The sequence below is a fragment of the Miscanthus floridulus genome, chromosome 4 (assembly GCF_019320115.1).
Source record: "Miscanthus floridulus cultivar M001 chromosome 4, ASM1932011v1, whole genome shotgun sequence".
In the NCBI taxonomy this organism is placed as follows: domain Eukaryota; kingdom Viridiplantae; phylum Streptophyta; class Magnoliopsida; order Poales; family Poaceae; genus Miscanthus; species Miscanthus floridulus.
In genome coordinates, this window is record NC_089583.1 from 122,729,451 (window position 1) to 122,755,739 (window position 26,289).

The 26,289-nt window shown below is 42.6% G+C and overlaps 1 pseudogene; it reads right to left on the minus strand.

Annotated features, from left to right (window-relative positions):
• Positions 1-1,502: 1,502 nt before the first annotated feature.
• On the minus strand, positions 1,503-24,315 carry LOC136552958 (protection of telomeres protein 1b-like; annotated as a pseudogene).
• Between the last annotated feature and the right edge of the window lie 1,974 nt (positions 24,316-26,289).

Genomic DNA, 26,289 nt, shown 5'->3' on the forward strand with positions numbered 1-26,289 from the left:
AGGCGAGAGAGGAGCAGAGAGTCGTCGTCGTTGCATCACAGTCGTAGAGGAGAGAGCCAGAGAGGAGCGCGACACAAGAGAGAGAGCGTCGGTGAAAATGAATTAGGGTTTGGGTGGATACAGGGCGATGGGGTGAGGCCGGTTATATACCCTCCCCTCCAACGGGTAGATCCAACGGTGGACAGGAGCGGGGGAGGGGCATCAACGGCTCGAAGGCAGCCGTGCCGTGCCTGGGCCGGCACTATGAGCCGACATTGTGGCCCAGGCATAGCACTACAACCGGGCCATGCCAGGCATGGACACGATTGGAGTGGGCTGAGCCATGCCTGGGCCATGCTTCTTAGTGTCGTGCCTGGGCCAGTCCGTAGTGCCCGTGCCAGATGACCATCTATAGCTTCTACTAGAGCAATTTTTTTACATTTTTAACCCTTTTGTAATACAATTTTTAAGAATAACACTATTGTGTTTTTTTTTCAAATCTAAGCTGTTTGGCCACGCCTAATGCCCATACACGGCCAAACTACGCTGACGCACCATGTATGGTGATGTGGCTAGCTTGCCACTATGGTAAGCACTAACCGGTGATGTGGCACCCTCTGCCGCACCATCAACACCGGTGCAGCATTGCGGCGCCAACTGGCTTGGCACGGCTGCGGCAACTTACAGAGCCACGGGCAGCTTCCCCTCTCTCTCTCTCTAAAGAGTCTCTCTCTCTCTCGGCTCACAGCGGCCGCACCAATGCCACCGGCCTCCTCCCAGCCAGATAGGCTTATTGGGTTCATATATTTCCTATAGAATTTGATAGATTTTAAGAACAGAATTGGATGGTCATGGGCCACTACACAGATGGTTGATGGTCACCTGGCCCAACAACAATAGGTCTCTTTTACTTGAGATCCACAAGTACTCATCTTTTTTTAGAAACCATAAGTACACATCTGTTATGCTAAAAACGAATGATACAGGCCAAGGGGGCATGACAATCGCGATAATCGAGATACTATGACTAGAGAAGTCCATCGCAAGCTTCTTCTAAAACTGAAAACAGCAACATAGCAATATCAAAGCGTAGAAAATTCACAAGAAATATATCCATATAGAAACACAAAGAACTATAAGACACCAAACAATAAAATAAGGGGTTCTTGAGATTAAGATAATCTAGAGTGCAGGTTTACAATTGGCACATATAGACTTGTATAGAATGCCACGTGTTCTGGATAGAATAATTTGCTGACTGTACAAAAGCATATAGCCACGGATCGACGGCAATGCAATGACATTATGTCAAGGCAATAACACTGGCAGTAGTAGGCTACAACTATAGCATGTTGTCCTGCATCCTTGCAAGATGTTGTATAGCTATAATGCCCTCCTCCAAGATACTACAAAATACTACTACATAAGCAGGCTGGCAGCACATACAAAATAACAAAATACTACACAACATCTGTTTGATTCATTTGCAAGGTTGTTCCTGCATATTCGAGCAGCATCCCTACTCAATCCCTAATCGTTGTGGCATAGATTTGGTACCTTCTGCTGCCCCAACGATCATTTTTGTCCAGATAGTATGATATCAAGCAACACCATATCCAAGGTGGATTCCTCATCAAGGGGGCAACTTCCTCGCTGTCCTCTGGTTCTAGGACGCCCAGTAGCTTGTTCATCTTTTTTATGACCACTTCTTCTGTCAGAAAACCATCGAAGAATTTGACCTACCAAGGATTTAGTTGAAGACATGATCACCTAATTCAGCAAGACTTTTAAGCATCCATAACTATTTTACCACCAACACTGATTTTTTTCACTAGTGATGAATGTGGACACCTGGGATGGTCTCTAGGCAAGGAAATCAAGCATAAGGGTTATTTAGTAACATATTACCACATTATCCTTATGGACATACGCATGAATTCTCGCTGTAGGATCCTCAAGAGTCAACCGAATACAATTTTTATGAGTCGAAAGCAAACGGAGTTCACTAGCTTGACAGGGATATGCTGCCACAACATGGACCAAGGTTTTCAATTTGTGTGTCACCTACCACAAAAAAGAGGAGATATTGAAGCTGGTTAGCTTTAGAGTCAGAGTTCAGAACACTCATGGTTCTGTGTTACTAACTAAAGAAGCAAAAATATATAGTTTTCTCATGAAAATGGAGAGATAAATCACTGGGATACAACTAAAAGTAAACATGCTCGCATGTTCTCAGGGATGTTGGATAATATTAGACCAAATCAAAAACAAAAATAAAACTAATAAATAACTGGAGAAAAATGGGAAAGAAGTAATACCTCATGATGAGTTAAAGACTCCATTAACGTTGAGTAACCTGCTTTCTCATATTCTACATCTGACAGAATTGATAACAAATTGTCATGAGGCAAGCCTTTGTGGGCAACAGATGGCAGCCAAAATGCATTACAACTATATGCAGCGGTTCATCAATACAACACATGTAAACAAGCACTTTAACAAGATCATCATGTGCTTCATTTAGATCTCTATATATACATAAAAATATTGAGGTTTGTTTTTATGCACAACAACCTTCATACGCAAATAGAATGGATGGATGCTATAGTATACACTTATTCAGGTAGCAATGAAGATAAGGCCTAATTAACTATTTTAATTAATCAGTTAAATGCTGAATCCGAAGCTAAATTCATGATCTGAACGATGAAACAGAATATGTTCATCAGTGATTCAGAGGAGCAATGCAAACTATCAGACTACTAGGCTCTATACTAGCAACATTAGAGGGGAAGCTTGCCATCGGCTGGAAGTGAACTTTGTTGGCGTTGCGGCTGTCATACATCCTAGAGGTGTTCATGTAATTGGTAAAGTTTACTTATATGATGTTCAAAGAACAGTAAAATTCATCAGAAAAGAAGATTACTTCATATGATCAACAATGCTACCATCTTTATGAGATAAAAGGCGAACTCTACTAGAGTACAAGAAAACACCTTTCCAAATGCCAAACTCTTGCTTGCAAGTAATATTGCAGAACCTGGCCCAATAAATACCCTTTTGCATGTGTAATACTTTATTGACAGACCTATCTGAAAAAAATCCTCAGAACAGTTCCGACACATGGCATTATGCATAAAACCTCCCTAAGTAGAGGTAGTCCTTCAAGTAGAAGGGGTGATTCAACTGCCTCAGCATCCGAACTATACGTTCATCAATCAATAGCATAGAGGCACACAAAAAATAGGTCAATTAAGTGAAAATAATGACGTGACTGATGTCAGCAAATGTTTTTTGAAGATAAAACTAATTTTCTTTTCATTGATGATGCTTAAGTTCAGTGCACCTTATAAGAACAACCAAATAAAGATTAAAGCTGCAACAATATTTCAAAAACACTAGAGCACCATCCTTATTGCATAGATTTTTTCTATGTTATTGCTGAAAAATTAGAAACAATAAATAAACATAGACAAACCTACATTGCCTGAAACTCAGCTACAGGGGTATCAGTTCCATCCCAAACATAAAATATCCATTTGCCGCTATTTTCACGGACATGCAAAACCTACAAGAAGGCAGAGAGAATTTTTGGAGCACTCCCTATACCAAAATAAGTCTTGAGTTTCAATATGATTGAATAAAGAACTAACCTTGCATACTAGATCAAAAGTAGAACCAGACTTTAAACTCCTTAACTGCAATTTGAGATCTTTTAGGCCTACGGTGCAAAGTAGTTAGATAGCAACAGAAGTTAGAAAATTTGCTTGTAAAGCATTGTTAAGGACGTACTAGTTAAGTATTTCATGAATCTCTGCAAGGAGACAAAGATAGACACAGAATACATGCTATAGTGAAAGGTATATATCCTAAAGAAACAGAATATCATATATCAACCACTTATCGAGAGAGCAGGTTGTTAAAAAGTAATATGAGATCACTGCAAGAAGCTGACAATCTAAAAAAATAGGAATAATTCTAGACAACAAAATTCAAACTATTGTTGTGTTTGATTGAAAGGCAGCAGAGACCGACCTTAACTAAGGGCTAAAATGAGATAATGCAAGTTCTGTTGCACTCATAATTTATAAAATATGTAACTCCTTTGGGTAAGAAGAGTTCATAAATAGAATGGCTACACTATACTATTTGATCCTACATATAATTATCGATTAGGAGTCACCTAGAGGATTATTGGGTAGCCACGTTCTCATCTGGGTTAATAGTTCTTTGTCATGTTTCCTGCCATGATATTTCATAGAAGTCTGATATGGGCTGCACTCAGCAGATACATTGCTTTCAAACAGCGTAAATGAAGAAAACTTTTTGTTAAATGTAACATAGAACTCCCCATGATGCTGTATCTGCAGATCAAAGTAGGCATGAACTAGGTGCTGCAGAATGTGTCACTAAAATTTCAAAAATGATGAGAAAAGAAAATAGGCTTAAATAACAACACATATAAAAAGGTATGTGGAAATTTTATAACTCCGAGAAATACCCAGTGACAAATGGCATAATTAAATAGAGTTTTATGTTGTACCTCAACATTATGGAGACTGGTCACATCTCCACTTGACTTAACATAGGGCAATAGGGCAGTTTCTTCAGTAAAAAATGTTGCAAATATTCCAGCCTTGCGTGATTCATCCACAATCCTCAATGTAACAGTGAAATCTGCAAAAACTATAGCCATGATCAAGGGTTCTAGCATTGATTTGAGGATCAAAAGCAAGACTTAGCAATGAACACGGCAACAGAAGGTCCCTCTCAAGTCTCAACGCATAATGCTTCATACAAAAAGTTGTGAAAGAGGCGATCCAAGGACAAGCGGACAAGCTAAAGCATGTGTCCCCCACAATAAGCAAGTAGCATTTGAGTAGAGAACTAATCCTAATCAACACTATTCAACAAATCTTTACAAATATATATACTTATCTAATTTCACAGCAAAAATCACAATGGAACCCCACAAATTTCCTGTCAGTAGCGCTAGCCAAGCACCTAAAGAAGCTGCTACTTCTAGCTTGCTTACCGGCCCACCACTGATTCAGCCCAAGAGAGTCATGAAGCCCAGCTCGTGGGTGATTGGTCCATCCTAGATCAACTAGGAGACATAGTATAAGTAGCAAAAAGGAATGGGGAGAGGGACATGAATAGGAAATTATAAAACCCTAAATTGAGTTTTAATCATTCATCGTAGCTCAATCGCTGTAATTGCTATTCTTCTTGCACTTCTTCTTTCCCAGGGTCGTCGGGTGCTAACACCTGGTATCGGATGTCTGGTCCCAATCCTAGCCATTCCGACACTGCCACCCCCTCCTCCACTGCCCCAACTCCGCACCACCACTACACCTGACTCGATCGCGCTCGCAGAGCCATGGAACCTTCCCTAAAGCAAATCCTCGACGCGCTCAACCCCTACTTCAACGAATTCGACCACCGTCTCGAAGACCGCAACCATGTCTTCACCGACCGCACTAGCTCCATCGACTCCTGCTTCGCCACGCTGGAAACCTCCATCTCTACCCAAGCTATCGGGGTCGAGCGGCGCTTGGTGGGGATCTATGGCAGAACCTCTCAAATTATAGGGCCCATATGCACCTGTCACTATCCAATGACCTCTGACAACTATGCATATGTTCCCGATAACTTAAGAAGATTGTCGGGTGTCCACGGGGAACCCCGAATCATCCACGATTTCTAAGCAGGATACCATTACAGAGTCAATGCAGTATTACAACAGTTTATTTAAATAGATACATCAGAGTAATATAGTGGAAATCTTACAATAACCTAGTTTATAAACTAGTTGTTTTAAACCTTACAAACTAAGTTTGATAAATATTACAAACCATAGTAGTGGAGTGGCATTAGTAACATAATACAAACACACAATATAAGTACCCTGCCCAAGGGTCACACATTTACTCGGCATCATCGATCGAAACAACAGTCATGCAGCATGGTCCAAGACAGACCTGCCCATGAGGCTCATCTACAACAAGGGTCAACGAACCCTGAGTACAAAAGACTCAACAAGACTTAACCAAAATAAAATTTATAGAACACAGGAATGCAGGCTCAGGGATTCAAGGTATGGCTTTAGCAATACTCAAAGTTCTTTTGCGAAAAAGCTCTTTAACAAAATTCTTTATTTCAACATTTAAAACTTTATAAGAAACATATATGAATCTGCCATGATCCGTAATGAGATCATGAACTTCATAACAAACTCTTCCTCAAATCCAGCTCAAGTTTCATTTATTAACTATGATGATGAACAGAGAGTTGAATCTCCATAATCGAGGAGCAACGACGATTCAAACCGATTAAATCTAGCTGGGGATTCCAGACCACATGACATATTAGGTCCCTAACCTACATATACCAACCTACCCTTAGGTCCTCTAAAACAAGAATAGGTCCGCGCCACCTGAGAATATAGTACTCCACCAATCCAGCCCATTGCCATGTGGGTACATGCTATTCCCGCCATCTCTCCACTCCCAGTACGCGAGTAGCCATTCTTATAATAGAATCGCCAAGTTAAGGCTTACCAGAGTATGTGGTTAGTACTATAAAGTCTCGTCTCACACAGTTTAATAACAGATGGTTCTTAATCGACACAGGCAGAAAGAACCCGCTCACAAGACCTCCATGTCTTGTGGCTCTCACACACCGAGTCCGCCTGGTCTTGATTTATTACTCCACATGCTCATATCTCATGATAACATAAGTAACTAAATGTAACCAAAGATCCATTTAAACCTCACAGGTGATAGGTCATCACCCGACTTTTATCGGTCTAAGCATGGCTAAGCATAAATAGACATTCTCGAATGTAAACGGTCAACAAGGTAGATATGGGAAAACAAGGTTGGTAATGCACCAATTAGGTTTTCACTTAACTCCTAATTACTTAATGTAGTACTAAAAAGCAAAAGCGATAAAAATTTGTAAAACACAAGGTAGTTTTAAATGCATTCGGGGCTTGCCTTAGTTGTCGGAAAAGTCTGGTTCCGGAGTCGTCCCACTGATATCAAAGCCAACCTCAATAGACGGATTAACCTCTTCAACCACTTGATTGACTACCACGTGCTCACTATCATTCACTACATGAAGTAACAATGCCATGTTTAAAATAATGCGAGATATTAAACATGATGCTTGATGATGGATACAAAAATTAATAACTTGAATACAACTTTCCTTCGCGGTACAGTTGCAAACCAACAACTAACTAAACCTTTTCATAAACTCAAACACTTACTTTAAGTACCAATAATTATTTTATACTAATGACCCAAGATCATCACTCAATCCAAAATTCAAACAAAACCTAAGTCATTAAGGTTTACTATTTGCTTTTATGAATTAATTATTTAATTCAAAATTATGAAATAAATCAACTTCTTCCAAATGAGCTCAAAATTTTTGTGAAGACTCATCATATGATAACTAAGTGTCAAAACAATTTTCATAATTTTTGGATAATTATTTAAGCATAGAAAAATCATGGAAACCCATTTATTAATTAATTTGAGCAATTTTTGTCATATTCAAAAAGTACTGAAAAGCAACATTTCATATTTTTCCTAAATATTATACATCACATAGAGGTCACATAAAAATTTTCATAATTTTTGGAGCTCTAAATAATTCTACACAAAAATAATAAAAACTCATACTATTCATTCATTTATGAAAAAGAAAAATTTCCATTTTCAAATCAAACCGCCACTGACAGAGTGACCCCACCTGTCAGCACCGATCCCCGTGTTGACCACGGCGACGATGCGTGCTGACCGGCGATTCCTTGCCGCCGGTGAGATCAACGGCGACGGCGAAGGCACCAACATGATCACCAAGACAAGGCGCACCTAGGGATAGCATTAATTGCATCGATTGCTGCACAAATAGAGCATGACGCCGACCATGGTGGACATGGCCGAGCGGCTACACTACGCCGGTGAAACAAGGCCGGTAGAGCTTAAACAAACAGTATGGGAAGGTTCAGCAGCTCACCCCGAACGCGATTGAGCAAAAAGCAAGACCGGAGGAGCAGCGGAGAGGTAGGTCGACGGTCACAGCAGCCACGACGACGTGAGCAACATCGACGGCGGTGTTCCGGTGACTGCGATGGACAAAAGGATCAATCAACCGGTCATAGAGCATCACAGGAATAAGGTGAAGCTAGAACAATACTTCGCAAGGACAAAGGCTCACCGTAGAGCGCTAGCCACGACGGCGCTCACTCGACGGTGGTGCTGCCGACCGTGAGGAAGAAAGGCGACGAGCGACGTTTCCCAGCGAAGTTAAGCGACTAGAGCTAGTTGGCTGGGTGCGCAAGGAACAAGTGGAGCTACGACGGCTTTACAGCAACTGGAAAGACACTACAGCGATGACACAGGCTCGACGGAGCAATGGCGATGGCGTCGAGAAAATAGAGAAGACGAACGGTGAAAAACAGCGACGGTGAAGGCCTTATAGCATGGCTCAGAAGCACAAGAAAGCCATGCAGGAGCCTTCTCTGCGCCAGCGCAAAGCCAAAGATGGCCACGAGCGCACCTGGAAACCAGAAGAAGGTCGTCGGCGGTGAGGTGTCTTCTGCGGTTACTGTTCACCAAAATTACAGAATTGCCACTCGATTTAAATTCCAAATTACTCCTAAATTTATGTGGCAACTCAAAAATCTCCAAAAATAAAAATTGTTCAAAATTCAAAGTTCTACAACTTTGCTTTTATAACCATACTCAAATTCGGTCTACATTTTGAAATGTAAGTTTGAATTCAAAAAGGGGACATTTCAAGAATTTACGCCTTTTCAAATTACTTCAAATTTTATAAAATAACTTAGAAAACTCCAAAAACCAACTTTGTACATCTGGACAAGCTCTACACTTTTGCTTTTAGGCTCAACCCTAAAATTTACTTAGATTTTGAAATGGGGTTTTCCAGGGTAAACTTAAACGCTGAAATTAGGGTTTTTAGAAATTCAAAATAAAACCAAGATTTCAAACTTGATTCAAACCATACAAATCAACACATACAACATAAATGTAAACTTGTTTTAGTGTATGCATATCAAAAATTTGTACTAAGACCAAATGATTTGCAATGCATATGATGATATGGTAGGTTTTAGTATTTAAAACACCAGGGGTGTTACAATCTTTCCCCCTAAAAAAATCTCATCCCGAGATTTAAAGTCCAAGGGTAAGTAATGGAAAAGGAAATATGTCGAGCGAACACATACAAAACCTATCCATAAAACAGCTAGGGTCCTTTTACAAAACACAATTTGTAACGACAGAGCACAACTAATATTATTCTATATTGACGCAAGAAACTCCGGAAACTTTTCTAGCAAGTAATCTTCGGATTCCCAAGTAGCTTCTTCTTTGGAATGTTGATTCCATTGTATCTTGTAGAACTTGATTGTTCTCCTTCATGTGACATGGTCTTTTTGATCCAAAACTCGGATAGGATATTCAGAATAGGTCAAATCAGGTTCAAGTTCCACTTCTTCAACCTCAACATTCTGCTCAGGCACTCGGAGACACTTCTTTAATTGAGAAACATGGAACACATCATACACAGCTGAGAGATGTTCTAGTAACTTCAAACGATATACCACCTTTCCATACCTCTCTAAAATTTGAAATGGTCCAATATAATGAGGTGCCAACTTGCCTTTAACACCGAAATGGTTAACCTCCTTCATTGGTGATACCTTCAGATATGCAAAATCTCCCTTGTAAAACACCGATGGTCTATGTCATTTATCTGCATAACTCTTTTGTTGGGACTGAGCTATCTTCAAATTACTTTGTATCTGCCTAACCTTTTCTTCTATTTCTTTCACCAGGTCAACTCCAAAGAACCATCTTTCCCCGGGTTTAGACCAATTTAGTGATGCTCTGCATCTACGACCATAGAGTGCTTCAAACGGAGCCATCCTAATACTCTCTTGATAACTATTGTTGTATGAGAACTCAGCCAAAGGTAAACATTCATTTCACTTATTGGAATAGTTAAGGACACAACATCTTAACATATCTTCAAGTACTTGATTGACCCTTTCAGTTTGACCATCAATCTATGGGTGATAGGTTGTACTATGCAGGAGTTTGGTACCCATCGAAGCATGCAATTGTTTCCAAAAGTTGGAGACAACCTATGTACCCCCATCTGACACTATAGTCTTTGGTACTCCATGTTGGCTCATGATTCGTGCTAAATACATCTTGGCATATCAGATAGTGGGATATGTACTCTGGACTAGAAGAAAATGTGCAGACTTGGTTAGTCGATCTACAATAACCCATATTGAGTCAAAGCCCTTTGATGTCTTGGGTAGACCAACAATAAAGTCCATACTAATATCCTCCCACTTCCAAGCTGGAATAGGTAATGGGTGTAATTCTCCAGCAGACCTCAAATGTATAGCCTTTATTTTTTGAAAAGTATCACACTTGGCTATATACCGGGCAATCTCTATCTTCATTTTGGGCCACCAAAATCTTTGTTTCAAGTCATGGTACATCTTATTACTTCCCGAATGAATAGATAACCTAGTAGCATGTGCCTCTTCAAGAATTGACTGTCGCAACTCAGGAACCATTGGTACCACAAGATGATTCTTGAACCAAAGCACACCTTCATCATCTATGCTGAAGCATTTCGCTTTTCCATTTCTGACTCTCTCCTTGATGTGGGCTATACCCTTGTTTTCTTTCTGAGCGGCAATAATCTGGTCTCGAATAGTTGATTCAACAGTTATATTAGTCAAACTACCTTGTTGAATTACCTCCACATTCAACTTCTCCATCTCTTGACATAAAGTCAGATCCATTGTTTTTATGGCCAGATAATTGCAATGACTCTTATGACTGAGAGCATCTGCAACCACATTTGCCTTACCAGGATGATAATGTACCTCCAAGTAATAATCTTTAATCAATTCCAACCATCTTCTTTGTCGCATATTCAATTCTGATTGAGTAAAGATATACTTTGAACTCTTGTAATCTGTATACATATGGCAAGTATTACCAAGCAGGTAATGCCGCCAAATCTTCAAAGCATGAACAACTGCTGCTAACTCTAGATCATGAGTTGGATAATGTTCTTCATGTTGCTTAAGTTGTTTGGAAGCATAGGCAATGACTCGGCCTTCTTGCATCAATACACATCCAATGCCAATACCAGAAGTATCACAATAAACGTCAAACGACTTCTTGATATCTGGTTATGCTAATACTGGTGTAGTGGTTAACAATCTCTTCAAAGTCTAGAAGGTTTCTTCGCAATCAGATGACTATACAAATGTGGCTTGGTTCTTCAGCAACCCAGTGATGGACTTGGATACTCTAGAGAAATCTAGAATAAAACAACGGTAATAACCTGCCATTCCAAGAAAACTCTGAACCTAATGAACAGTGGTTGGTGGTTTCCAATCTAGTACATCCTTAACTTTGCTCGGATCTACTGCAACTCCTTCAGCTGACAAGACATGTCCTAAAAACTGTACTTCCTTCAGCCAGAAGTCACACTTACTGAACTTAGCATACAACTGATGTTCTCTTAAATGTGTTAGGACTATTCTGAGATGTTCCTCATGTTCTTTCTTATTCTTGGAATATACTAAGATGTCATCAATAAAAACCACTATAAACTTGTCTAGCTCAGGTATGAATACCGAATTCATCAGATACATGAAATGAGCTAGGGCATTCGTCAAACCAAAAGACATTATTAGGTATTCATATAATCCATATCTTGTGGTAAATGCCGTTTTGGGAATATCTTCAGGCTTAATTTTGATTTGGTGGTAACCTGACCTCAAATCAATCTTGGAGAAAACTTTGGCTCTAGCCAGTTGATCAAAAAGTAAGTCGATCCAAGGTAAGGGATACTTATTCTTAATTGTCACTTCATTCAATGGACGATAGTCAACACACAACCTCAGGGTCTTATCTTTCATCTTCACAAAAATTGTAGGACATACCCAAGGTGAGGAACTAGGTTGGATAAACCCCTTATCAATCAACTCTTGCAACTGTGTCTTCAACTCGGCTAATTCCTTTGGAGGCATCCTATAAGCTCTCTGAGAGATCAGAGCTGTTCTAGGTTTAACTCTATGTTAAATGGAACATCCCTATCTGGTGGTAGACCAGGTAAATTTTCAGGAAAACATCAGGGAATTCACAAACTACCGGGATATCTATAACCTCCATGACAGAAATTGCACAAACCTTTTCCACTGATCTCCTTAAGGTTGAAAGTTGGATAAGAAGCTGAGAATTACTATCTGGTAAACTGAACCTTATTATTCTATTCAAAGCATCTATAATAGCCTTATGCTGATACATCCAATTCATTCCCAAGATCACATCTATATCCTGATCCTAGAGAATAATCATGGTAGAGGGAAAATATGCCTACCCAGGTTTATGGGTACCTGGTACACCATTTCCTTAGTACACAGACGTCCCCCGGGCGACTATATAAAGAAAAATTCCTTTGTTGCCTTAATTGGAATTTCATGCTTTATGACAAAGGTTCTATTGATGAATGTATGAGATGCACCAAAATCAAAAAGCATAACTGCAGGATGATCGGCGATAGGAAACATACCCAGCATCAGGGCTCCCCTTCTAGAATCTCCCTAGCCTGAATATAGAAAACCCACCCTATCTTATTTTCATCTTTGCCCTTCTGAGCATTTTGGTTGTTGTTCTTGTTCTGGGCTTGACCCTGTTGTTGATTTCCAGGAGCCTTCTAAAAATTTGGATTATACTGCTTAGGATACAGACACTCCCTGGAGAAATGACCTAACTTCCCACAATTGAAACATGGGTAATGGTGGCCTTAGGGTGTTGGAGCACGAACACTAGGACCATTTGACTATTGAGAGTTCTGGTTAGTTGTAGCAGGACTAACATTTTGTTGTTGATCGGCTTGGAACTACGGTGGATGATAAGGAGGATGATAGTGATTCACTGGATGATAGATTATTTTCTATCTCTTTTGATTACCACTGAAAGATCTAGATGGTACACTCTTTTTCTTCTTAATCTCCTTATGTTGCCGATATTTCTCCTCCGAAGCAATAGCAATGTTGAGTGACTCATGATAAGTGACATTGGTGCAGGTAGTCATCATTGTCTGAAGTTTGGTATTTAGACCCCGCATGAACCACTTCTTCTTCTTGGCATCTGTGTTAACATGCTTAGGTGCATACTATGAAAGGTGATTGAACTTGCCCACATACTGCATGACTGTTTGATCACCTTGCTTCAAAGCAAGAAACTCATCAAGCTTCATAGCCATAACTCCCTCTGGAATATAATGGGCACGGAAAGCAGTGCGGAACTTTGCCTAAGTTAACTGAACACCGGCTGGTTGCATAGCCACAAGATTTGCCCACCAAGCACCTGCTGCACCTCGAAGCTATTGAGCAGCAAAAACAGGCTTCTAGAACTCTGTGCATGGAATGAGGTCAAACTTCTGGTCCATGGTACAAAGCCAATCATCAGCTTCTAGTGGTTCATCAGCCTTAGTGAACATTGGTGGTCTTGTATCGGTGAAATCAACATACGTAACTTTTTGCCTGTGATGATTGCGACCACGGTTCCCTTGCATCATGTTCTGATTGCTTTAAGGTAACTCCCAAAGTAATTGGGCATTATCAACGGTCACATTGACTAGTGCTGCGATAGCATTAGGCAAATTTGGTGGAACTAGTGGCAAATTAGGAATACCATCCTCATCTTGTGAAGTACTAGGAATAGTCGAACCCCAAGTACGATGCATCTGTTCTTGACAAACCAAACTTTACTCACAAGCCTTTATTGAATTATTAAAAGAGCTGACTACAAACACATTACACTAGTTCCACTTATTTAAACACAAGTTCAAACTTAAGCAAGACTACCCAACTAAACTAGAACTCAATATTTTACAACTCTACTCTTCTCCTCGATCACCTCAAACCTCGTGATCGATATCCATTCTGGAAACAATTCTGCCTTCATTATCACTTTCATTGACCATCACTAATTCTTCTAGATCTTCTTCTTCCTCCTCTTCAAGTTCATCATCATCTACAATGATGACACCTGGGTCCATTGCATCTGCCTAAGGTTCATGATTTGGATCCAAAATATTGTTCAGCCTATGGACTTCTTCATGCAGATTGGGAGAATATTCTTCTCAGTCTTCTATATAGAACTCTAACTCATGAGCTTGGACTCTAGCTACATCTTCTCTATGCCAAGCTTCATTTCTTCCTTCCACCATACGAACTAACATACGCTTGTAGTTCTTATGAGTAGTGGTGAGACACCTTAATTTATCCCATAACTCACCCACATGGATGGCATCCACAACCCTATCTCTAGTAGCTTGTGCTAACTCTGCTAAAAGCCTCAGTATCTCTACCTGGGGATTAGGCCTAGAGCTGCTACTGCTAGCACCGTCACTCCTAGGGGCAAGCTGGTGACGAGGAACTCCTTTAGGTCCAACAGACTTATGGGGCGTTATCTTGGTACGAGCCATACTGTAGGAAGCAAGATTAATCCAAATAAGACAATCTGAAACAAGTCTCAATAGCAGCCAGGATGGATTACACTATTTAACCTAGACTCGCTACTTAACTCCAAACTAAGAGGGAAAGTAAGTAACAAGTGGATTAATCATGATGCATAAATCGTTCTTACAAACAAAAACATCAAAGCTTATAAAGTACAAAAACAACAGTTGTTATTATATAGGGCATAATAAGATTACTACTCCACCACATAAAGCCTTTTTAATCAAATAAGGAATGGTGAGAATGAAATAAGATAAGCTAGAAGCAATTTGGACCAAATTAACAAGTTATATTTATTTATCCCAAATCATTTTGAAGTTTTTGTAAAATAATACAACAAAGACTTTATAACGATCGCTCTGATACCACTCTATGGCAGAACCTCCTAAATTATAGAGCCCATATGTACCTGTCACTGTCCAATGACCTCTGAGACTATGCATATGTTCCCGGTAACTTAAGAAGACTATCGGGTGTCTATGGGGAACCCTGAATCATCCACAATTTTCGAGTAGGATCCCATTACAGAGTCAATGCAGTATTACAATAGTTTATTCAAATAGATACATTAGAGTAATATAGCAGAAATCTTACAATAACCTAGTTTACAAACCAGTTGTTTTAAACCTTACAAACTAAGTTCGATAAATATTACAAACCATAGTAGTGGAGTGGCATTAGTAACATAATACAAACACACAATATAAGTACCCTGCCCAAGGGTCACACATTTACTCGGCATCATCGATTGAAACAACAGTCATGCAGCATGATCCAAGATAGACCTGCCCATGAGGCTCACCTGCAACAAGGGTCAATGAACCCTAAGTACAAAAGTACTCAATAAGACTTAACCGAAATAAAATTTATAGAACACAGGAATGCATGCTCAAGGATTCAAGGTATGGCTTTAGCAATACTCAAAGTTCTTTTGCGAAAAAGCTCTTTAACAAAATTCTTTATTTCAACATTTAAAACTTTATAAGAACCATGTATGAATCTACCATGATCCGTAATGAGATCATGAACTTCATATCAAACTCTTCCTCAAATCTAGCTCAAGTTTCATTTATTAACTACGATGATGAACAGAGAGTTGAGTCTCCATAACCGAGGAGCAACGACGATTCGAACCGATTAAACCTAGCTGGGGATTCCAGACCACATGACATATGTAGGTCCCTGACCTACATATACCAACCTACCCTTAGGTCCTCTAAAACAAGAATGAGTCCGTGCCACCCGAGAATACAGTACTCCACCAATCCAGCCCATTGCCACGTGGGTACACGCTATTCTCGCTATCTCTCTACTCCTAGTGCATGAGTAGCCATTCTTATAATAGAATCACCAAGTTAAGGCTTACCGAAGTACGTGGTTAGTACTACAAAGTCTCATCTCACACAGTTCAACAACGGATGGTTCTTAATCGACATAGGCGGAAAGAACCCGCTCACAAGACCTCCATGTCTTGTGGCTCTCACACACTGAGTCCGCCCGGTCTAGATTTATTACTCCATATGCTCATATCTCATGATAACATAAGTAACCAAACGTAACCAAAGATCCATTTAAACCTCATAGGTGATAGGTCATCACCCGACTTTTATCGGTTTAAGCATGGCTAAGCATAAATAGGCATTCTCGAATGTAAACGGTCAACAAGGTAGATATGGGAAAACAAGGTTGGTAATACACCAATTAGGTTTTCACTTAACTCCTAATTACTTAATGTAGTACTAAAAAGCAAAAGCGATAAAAATTTGTAAAACACAAAGTAGGTTTAAATGCATCTGGGGCTTGCCTTGGTTGTCAGAAAAGTCTGGTTCTGGAGTCATCCCACTGAAATCAAAGTTGACCTCAACAGCCGGATTAACCTCTTCAACCACTTGATTGACTACCATGTGCTCACTATCGTTCACTACATGAAGTAACAATGCCATATTTAAAATGATGCGAGATACTAAACATGATGCTTGATGATGGATATAAAAATTAATAACTTGAATACAACTTTTCTTCGCGGTACAGTTGCAAACCAACAACTAACTAAACCTTTTTATAAACTCAAACGCTTACTTTAAGTACAAAGAATTATTTTATACTAATGACCCAAGGTCATCACTCAATCCAAAATTCAAACAAAACCTAAGTCATTAAGGTTTACTATTTGCTTTTATGAATTAATTATTTAATTCAAAATTATGAAATAAATCAACTTCTTCCAAATGAGCTCAAAATTTTTGTGAACACTCATCATATGATAACTAAGTGGCAAAACAATTTTCATAATTTTTGGATAATTATTTAAGCATAGAAAAATCATGGAAACCCATTTATTAATTAATTTGAGCAATTTATGTCACATGCAAAAAGTACTGAAAACAATATTTCATATTTTTCCTAAATATTATACATCACAGAGAGGTCACACAAAAAGTTTTATAATTTTTGGAGCTCTAAATAATTCTACACAAAAATAACAAAAACTCATACTATTCATTCATTTCTGAAAAAGAAAAATTTCCATTTTCAAATCAAACCGCCACTGACAGAGCGACCTCACCTGTCAGCACCAATCCCCGTGTTGACCACAGCGACGACACGCGCTAACTGGCGATTCCTCGCCGTCGATGAGATCAACGGCAACGGTGAAGGCACCAACATGATCACCAAGACAAGGCGCACCTAGGGGTAGCACTAATTGCATCGATCGCTGCACAAACAGAGCTTGACGCCGGCCATGGCGGACACGGCCGAGCGGCTGCACTATGCTGGTGAAACAAGGCCAATAGAGCTTAAACAAATAGCATGGGAAGGTTCAGCAGCTCACCCCGAACGCGATTGAGCAAAAAGCAGGACCGGAGGAGCAGCGGAGAGGTGGGTCGATGGTCACAGCAGCCACGACGGCACGAGCAACGTCGACGGCAGTGTTTCGGTGACTTCGGTGGACAAAAGGATCAATCAACCGGTCATAGAGCATCATAGGAACAAGGTGAAGCTGGAACAATACTTCGCAAGGACAAAGGCTCACCGCAAAGCGCTGGCCACGATGGCGCTCACTCGACGGTGGTGCTGCCGGCTGCGAGGAAGAAAGGCGACGAGCGGCGTTTCCTGGTGAAGTCAAGTGACCAGAGCTGGTTGGCTAGGTGTGCAAGGAACAAGCAGAGCTACGATGGCTTTGCAGTGACTAGAAAGACACTATGGCGACGACACAGGCTCGACGGAGCAATGGCGGTGGCGTCGGGAAAATAGAGAAGACGAACGGCGAAAAACGGCGACGGTGAAGGCCTTATAGCACGGCTCAGAAGCACAAGGAAGCCACGCAGGAGCCTTCTCCATGCCAGCGCGAAGCCATAGACGGCCACGAGCACACCTGGAAACCAGAAGAAGGTCGCCGGCGGTGAGGTGTCTTCCACGGTTACTGTTCACCAAAATTACAGAATTGCCACTCGATTTAAATTCCAAATTACTCCCAAATTTATGTGGCAACTCAAAAATCTCCAAAAATAAAAATTGTTCAAAATTCAAAGTTCTACAACTTTGCTTTTATAACCATACCCAAATTCAGTCTACATTTTGAAATGCAAGTTTGAATTCAAAAAGGGGACATTTCAAGAATTTATGCCTTTTCAAATTACTTCAAATTTTATAAAACAACTTAGAAAACTCCAAAAACCAACTTTGTACATCTAGACAAGCTCTACACTTTTGCTTTTAGGCTCAACCCCAAAATTTACTTAGATTTTGAAATGGGGTTTTCCAGGGTAAACTTAAACGCTGAAATTAGGGTTTTCGAAAATTCAAAATAAAACCAAGAGTTCAAACTTGATTCCAACCATACAAATCAACACATACAACATAAAGGTAAACTTGTTTTAGTATATGCATATCAAAATTTTTTACTAAGATGAAATGATTTGCAATGCATATGATGACATGGCATGTTTTAGTATTTAAAACACCAGGGGTGTTACAGGATCGAGTCGTGGCTTCCGGATCCAGTGTCTGCGTCCATCGAACAGCACCTCGCCTCCCTCAAAGCAACCTTCACCAATGGCCACGCCCACCGCCTCACCGATCTTGAGACCAGCAACGACATTACCGTCAAGCAGGAGTTCGATCCGTGGGTGGCCACGCTTAAGAAGGTCTCGGTGGATCTCGAAGCATGGCGCCCAGGCGTGGACGGCATCCTGGATGACATCCAAAAGGATGTCCAGAAGCTAGTGAAGAACCTCGACCACCAAGCGTTTGATGAATCGTCTCATCGCCCGATCACGCTTCATTCACCACCGGCGGCGACTACGTTGGTTTGGCGACCAGTCTACACGCCACATCACCCACTAGGCACCGCATCGACATAAGTACATGGGATGCTGGGTCCGGAGTCATCACGACTTGGACCCATGTCCTGGCCAATGATATGTCCCCTGACCATCACTCTCATCTTCTTGCATCTAAATTTTGTCTACCGCCCATCATCATTCCTCCATGCCCGACGCCTAAGCTAGTTCACGATCCACCCCCACATCTATTTCACCCCCCTCCACCACCCTAGCCCAATTTTCATTCCAGACCCCTTCATCTCCAAAATCACCCTCCTCTACCACTAGTTCACCCTCCCTACCCTGATCCCAACTATCCCAATCAACTGACTATCCGCAGGGGCGGATCCAACGGTGGGGCAGGGGGGGCTCGAGCCCTCCCTACCCAAACCAGAGTAGTGGAACCCCTATGAATTTTTAGGCAAAGTCGTATAGCATAGGTGGAGCTGAGACTTAAGATCGAGCAGCAGTCAGAGGTATGTGTTGTTCAGCCCCCCTAAAATTTTTCCTAGATCCACCACTGACTGGTCGGCTTCCTAAATTTCCCTTTCCAACGTTCGATGGGGTCAACCCAAAACGTTGGCGTTCCCTATGTGAGAAATATTTCAACACGTATGTTGTTGATCCTTCTATTTGGATTGGTTTAGTCGAACACTATGTGGAGGGTCCAACAGCGATTTGGTACCAATCTATTGCCCCCCAGCTGCCCTCAGCAACTTGGGATTACTTCCATCGTTTGCTTCACAAATGATTCGATTGTGATCAGCATGAGCATCTCCTCCGTCAAATGTTCAGTATCCATCAACAGACGTCTGTCTCAGCTTATGTCACTGCATTTTCACAGTTAGTCGATCAGCTCATTTCCTATTCTCCTAATGTCGACCCACTATTCTTCACTCAGCGTTTCATTGATGGACTTTGTTATGACATTAAAGCAATAGTTCTTGTTCAGCGTCCCCAAAATTTCGATGATGTTGTTTGTCTCGCTTTACTATAGAAAGAGGTGGGCACAACTCCTAATCCGCGAGCCCTGCGTGGAGGTGATTGGTAGGCTGCATTTCGCCCTCGACTGCCAGCGGCCGCAGCAGCACCCCTGCTGCTGCCCCCGCCTCCACCACATGCTGACAAGGTGGTGGCTCTAGCTGCTGCGGCTCTGACTGGGGCGGCTGCTCAGCCAACCCACCAAACCATGGCGGCTGTCAAGGCATATAGGTGGGCTCTTGGTCTGTGTTTCAAATGCAACACCAGGTGGAGTAAGGACCCTATCTGTGCTCCCGAGGTTCTTCATGCAGTTGATGCTCTATGGGATTCATTTTCTTCTGAGGATTAATTGGCTGATTCTATTGAGTTTCCGCCTACTGAACAATGTTGCTTAGCACTCTCCAAATCTACACTTTCTGGTGTGCCATCTTCTCGCTCTATTTGCTTCACAGGCTTGTTTGTAGATTTTGGTCGACTCAGGCAGCTCATCTTCCTTTGTGCATGAAGCCTTGGTCCCTCGCTTGACAAGTGTTGTTTCAGTCCTAGTGTCTAGCTCTATCTTGGTTGCTGGCGGAACTCAGCTCACCAGCTCGGCTATGCTGCTTCAAGTTCCTTGGTCAGTTGGTGATTGTTCTTTTTAGTCTGACTTTAGGGTGCTACCACTGGGCTCCTTTGATGTGGTGATTGGCATGGATTGGTTGGCAACATACAGTTCCATGCAGATCCATTGGCAGGAAAAGTGGATGGTGATTCCATACAATGGTCAGTTAACTATGTTGCAGGGGCTTCCAACTTCCTTCCCTCAGTAGTTGTTGCTTCACATTGATTCAGTGGATGCCGATGAGGCAGCTGAACCGGATTTGCTGCCATTGCCAGTTGAGCTATAGTCCCTGTTGGATGCTTATTCTAACTTGTTTGAGCCTCCTACTTCCTTACCGCCATCAAGGGCCTCTGATCATGAGATACCCCTGATACCAGGAGCGGCACCTGTCCTCATGAGACCTTATCGGTACCCACTGAAGCTCAAGGACGAGATTGACAAACAAGTGCAAGAGATGTTATCCCAGGGGTTGATTAGGCACAGCCATAGCTCCTTCTCTTCCCTGGTACTCCTGGTACACAAAAAGGATGGTGGCTACTGATTTTGTGTGGATTTCCATCACCTCAACGCCTTGACACTGAAGTCTAAGTTTCTTGTCCCGGTCTTTGACCAACTCATGGATGAGATAGCACATGCCTGCTGGTTTTCTACTCTAGATCTACGGGCTGGCTTTCATCAGATTTTGTTGCGCGAAGGTGAGGAATTCAAAACGGCATTCTAGACCCACTTAGGCTAATATGAGTTTCATGTGATGGCCTTTGGTCTCACAGGAGCACCAGGTACATTCTAGGGTGCGATGAACGTTACCCTAGCTCCCAGACTATGCAAATTTGTCATTGTCTTTTTTAACAACATACTGGTGTTTAGTCCTTCATTTGAGTCTCATGTCATGCATCTTCAACAAGTCTTTGCTTGGCTCCGGCGCGATCAGTGGATGTTGAAGAAATCCAAATGCAGTTTTGCTCGGTAGTCCATATCCTACCTAGGCCACATGATTAGTGCAGATGGCTTTGTCTACTGATCCTACGAAGGCATGCAGTTGCCGACTGGCCGATCCCATCTAATATCAGAGAACTCTATGGGTTTCTCAGTCTGGTAGGTTAGTATCGGAAATTCATCAGACATTTTGATATTCTTGCTAAGCCCCTATCTGAGTTGCTCAAGAAGGATCAAGTCTTTATGTGGACCCCTACTCATGCTGAAGCCTTTTCACTGCTCAAAGCTTCTCTCTGTTCGGCCCCAGTACTTGCTCTTCCCAATTTCAATCGGTCATTCTACATCGAGACAGATGCTTCTGGTTTAGGGATTGGAGCTGTTCTCCAGCAAGACAATCATCCTATTGCTTTTTTAGCAAGCCGCTTAGCAAAAGAAATTAGGGCCTAACTGTCTACAAGAAGGAATACTTGGCGATATTGTTGGCAGTGGATCATTGGCGACATTACCTTCTCCAAGCAGAGTTCTATATCCACAAGGATCATCAAAGTTTAACACACCTCAATGACCAACGCCTTCATATCGCATGGTAGAAAAAGGTGTTTGCTCGTCTAATGGGTCTCTAGTACAAGATTCTATACAAGAAGGGGAACGAGAATGGAGCCGCGGATGCCTTGTCTCGGCGTCGCCATCCTGAGCAAATTCTGGCTATCTCCTCTATCACACATCAGTGGTTGGATGTTGTGGTGCTTAGCTATCAGGCTGATTTAGAGGCTATAAAGCTGCTATCACAGTTGGCCACAAACCCAGAGTCTATTCCTCAGTATTCTCTGGTCTAGGGTGTGATTCGCTATCGGGGGAGCATTTGGTTGGGATCTAGTAAAGCCATCCAACAATAGGTCTTGGCAGCCTTTAATGCTAGGCCAATGGGGGGTCACTCAGGAGCACCAGCAACATACTCTAGACTGAAACATCTATTCTTCTAGACCGGCATGAAAGCCAATGTCTGGCACATGGTGCAATCCTATTTAGTGTGCTTACAGGCTAAACCTGACCACGCCCGTTACCTAGGTCTTCTACAACCTCTGTCGGTTCCTACAAGCTCCTGGGAGATCATTTCAATGGATTTTGTCGAAGGACTTCCAACATCAGGGTTTGCTAATGCCATTTTGGTTGTTGTCGATAAGTTCTCTAAATTTGCTCATTTCATCGTGTTGAAGCACCCATTCACGGCCAAGACTGTGGCTCAGCTGTTCCTAGACAATGTCTACCGCCTTCATGGTCTGCCCACATTCATCATCTCTGATCGCGACAAGATCTTCACAAGTCTATTTTGGCAAGCTCTATTTAAAGCAGCCAGTACTTCTCTCTGCCTCAGCTCTTTGTACCACCCGTAGACTGATGGACAAACTGAATGGGTAAATCAATGCCTTGAGACCTTTCTCCACTATTTTACTCACTCCTGCCTCTCCCAGTGGCATCACTGGTTGTCACTTGTGGAGTATTGGTACAATACATCCTTCCATTCTGCATTAGAAGTCGCCTTTTGAGGTCCTATATGGCTTTCCTCCTCGACACATGGGTCTAGATGTGGAATCGATTGCTCCTATCCTAGATCTGTAGTCCTGGCTTGCTGGTCGCGCACACATGTAGGAGCTTATCCATCAACACTTGTTGCGTGCTCAAGACCGCATGAAGCGTTAAGCAGACAAAGGTCGCTTAGAGCGAGTGTTTTCAGTGGGTGACAAGGTGTTCTTGAAGCTCCAACCATATGTGCAGTCTTCTTTGATGCGCCATGCAAATCACAAGCTGTCATTTTGCTTCTTTGGCCCTTACAAGATTCTTGAGAAGCTTGGGCCAGTGGCTTACAAATTGGAGTTGCCACCATCTTCATCTATTCACCTGGTTTTTCATGTTTTCCCAGCTGAAGCTATCTCCAGGTGCTCAACAGGTATCATCTGCATTGCCATCTGACTTACATGTTTTCCAAGTTCCACTTCGTATTCTACAGCGTCGCTGGACTTCGAGAGATCACCCCATGGAGCAGGGTCTCATCCAGTGGTCGCATACTCCACCTGAGTTGGCTACCTAGGAGCCGCTCGTCACTCTACGTCAGCAATTCCCGCGTGCGCCGGCCTGGGGACATGCCGGCTCTGAAGACCCAGGGAATGTCAGCAACGCTAGCCAAGCACCTGAAGAAGAAGCTGCTACTTCTAGCTTGCCTACCGGCCCACCACCAATTCGGCCCAAGAGAGTCACAAAGCCCAGCTCGCGGGCGATTGGTCCATCCTGGATCAACTAGGAGACATAGTATAAGTAGCAAAGAGGAATGGGGAGAGGGACATGAACAGAAAATTGTAAAACCCTAAATCGAGTTTTAATCATTCATCATAGCTCAATCGCTGTAATTCCTATTCTTCCCGCACTTATTCTTCCCCAGCGCCGTCGGGTGCTAACATTTCCCTGCCTCCGCAGCATTTGCAACCGATAACAAACACTAGGTGAATCAGACTGAAGAATAACTGAAGAAGGAAGCATACAGCCTGCAACAGCTTACGCACAAACCGCCAACTCTTATCCTGCTAAAATCTGGACTAAACCCTATGATGTGGCCGACGGTGGGTGCGCAGCGCGAAAGGAGAGGAGGGGAGGGGTTGAGAGTGAGGCTCACCCGTGCCACGGCTGTGGACGACGGCACTGATCTCAGCGACGACGACGAATAGGCAGACCCGGACGCCGGGAACCTTGAGGGTGTCGGTGATAGGCAGGTATGTGTACTGAGGCTTCCCAGCCACCGCCTCGAGCAGCCTCTTCCATACCTCGTGCATCCTCGCGTCACCCTTGCTCGCATCGCCCTCGCGCTGCCTCTTCCGCTCCCTCGCTGATGCCACCTCCATAGCCTAGGTGTGAGTGACTATAGCGTGCGGCAATCAACCCTGGCCCAGGCAGTTCAAATCGGCCTGTTTATTTAGGTGTCGTTTGGATCCTAATGCGTATAAGGCTTTCTTCAACAGCAACGTCCAGAATATAAGATCCATTTGTTCTTTATAGGCAAAAGGTTCAATACATATTCAGCATATTCTCCAACAACAAGACCCAAAAGAGAATATTTTCTGCAAATGGATTTTCAGGAGAGATGATGCCCATATTTAGGTTGTGCCTCTCAGGTAACCCAAAATAGATTTTCCGTATAGGTACTCTGTTGGAGGCTGATTTTAGATCTCTTGCTACCTATTTTGGGTTTAGATGCCTATATGGGTTTCTTGTTGGAGACAGTCTAATTGCGGATAAAAGGAATCCAACAGTTGTATTTGATTGCAAGTGGTTTTGAGTTAGGTGCTGTCTGAATTGCAAGTGGTTTTGTGAACCCAGATAAAAACTCCTAACAATTTTATTAGATTTCGAGATTCTAAAATTATGAGAGAATCTCTATAAAATATAGGGCTAATTGGATCTGTGCTATTATAACTTTACCATTTCTGAAACACACCATTGTTGTTCAAGAAACTATACCACTGACATTACAATTCTCGTCAAAGCTAAAATATGCCATTATATACGTATACAACGTCTTTGAGCCCATGTGCAAGTGTACGGATAATTTTGTATTTTCGTATAGACCCAAAAGCCCCTCTCAGTCTATCTCATTTACTGGCAGGCCCAATGTGTCATCCCCTTTCTCTGTCCTCTTCCTAGTTGAACACAGCACACGGACAGGCCTTCGTCGAGCAGCCGACTAGTTGCGCGGGGGCTGTTGTGCCGCCACCGCCGGGCCGGCAGCCAGTCGCTGCCTCCATGGCCTCCGTTGCTTTCCTGGGCAGCCCGTGTGGGGCCCGCCGCCGCCGCCGCTCGGTCCTACGCCACCCACGTGCTGCCCTACCCTAGCGCCACGCGCGGCCACACCGCCGCCTGCACCTCACCTCGTCGCCCTACCGCACGTCGCTAGCCGTCTCCGCCTACGCGCTGTAGAGCCAGCCGCCGCCACATCACCTGCCGACAGCGCCCCGCCGCCCCGTGCGCGCACCAACCCTTTGTCGTGGCTGCCTTGGGTGCCCATCGCGCAGCTGCGACTGGCTACCCTGGCTAGCCCCTGCACTGGAAGCCTTCACGGCAGCCATGGCCGATCCAAGGAAGAAGAAAGCCATTTTGCGGAAATCCCCTTCTAGTTCGTCCTTTTCGTTTTACTGGTCAATAGAGTGGGAGGGGTGTCCATACGCCTGCACTGTGGGCCCAAAGACGCCTGCAGATGTATATAATGGCATATTTTAGCTTTCATAAGAACTATCATGGCACTCGCACAGTTCCGTGAATAGTAATGGCATGCTTCTAAAAACAACAGAATTGTTATGACGTATATCTAACTAACCCTAAAATATAAATCGTTTGGATGAGAATCTAGGATGTGGGATTTTTTTCTATCCAGATTCTTAAAATCCGGAGGATCCAAACAGAATAGGGAGCAAAGGCCGTCACGTACAATTTGATACGGAGGAAAGAGGGAGGGCAGAACAAAAAGGTCGTTGTTTTGCGAAACAACCGTCTCATGAGCTAAAATTTAAGACAATGTGAAACAACGGTTGTACCATTATATTAGTTGTTGTCATGCAACTCATAACTTTATTTTAACTCTATGCATAAATTAAAAAATTATGAGTTACTACAAGATAACTTTAAAAACAATCATTGTACATATGTCAATTAAGTCGTCTTAAATTATGTGGCACTATGAAGGCAGCGTCAATATACTTGCCCTCGTGGTCGGATCGAGTCACGGCTTTCGGATCCGATGTCTATGTCCGTCGAACAGCGCCTCGCCTCCCTCAAAGCAACCTTCACCAATGGCCACGCCCACTGCCTCACCGATCTAGAGA